Source organism: Penaeus monodon, chromosome 33, assembly GCF_015228065.2.
Source record: "Penaeus monodon isolate SGIC_2016 chromosome 33, NSTDA_Pmon_1, whole genome shotgun sequence".
Classification (NCBI taxonomy): Eukaryota; Metazoa; Arthropoda; class Malacostraca; order Decapoda; family Penaeidae; genus Penaeus; species Penaeus monodon.
Window position 1 is genome coordinate 10,227,976 of NC_051418.1, and position 750 is coordinate 10,228,725.

A 750-nucleotide genomic window follows, 5' to 3' on the forward strand; every position below is an offset into this window, starting at 1 on the left:
GATTAATGTAATATGCCTTTCTCTAGAATCTTCTTTGTTGCACTTCCAGCATTTTTCTTTGTCGTGCCTAGAATATTTCTGCAAAGCCCGTGATATGGAGGCATTATGTTTACTGAATTGGTTTGTAGCCTCCCTGCGTGCATATCCCCCCTACAGCAGAAGTGTCAAACTCTTTAAGGGCCACTTTGCGTTTCAGTAACCATCATGTGGACCAACAGAGGTACATACCTAGCTTCCCATGATTTAAAAAAGTGTCTGATATAATGTATGTTTACGTAAAGTTTAATTTGCTTATGGCGTCTTAAATGGTGGCACTAATGATAATGGATAGTATATGTATGTGCACTATTAATGGCTTGTTATGTTTAATTTCACGGCCTAATATGTTTTTCTTTCTTTTTTTCATTACGCATTTAAATGCATTTAGAGAAGAGTGTCTCTAAGCTTTGTTGACTGGAATAATATGGACAGTCTCAGTGGGGTCCCTTCATAAACATTTACAACCTATTTACATATAATTGTAAAATATATCAGCTGTGTGACGAAAAGGACAGTTTTGTCACAGTAGAAGTGTCCATTCGCCTGACGAGACAAAAATATAACTCTCAACCAATGATTTATACAATGTTCTACATTTTCTGTCATATGATACTTCTGAAAAGGCATAGATATTTTTTATGGGTTCATCTATACATCTCTTGACTTAGCAAAGCATAGTCACTGGAAACCAAAATCGGTCTTAAGAACACA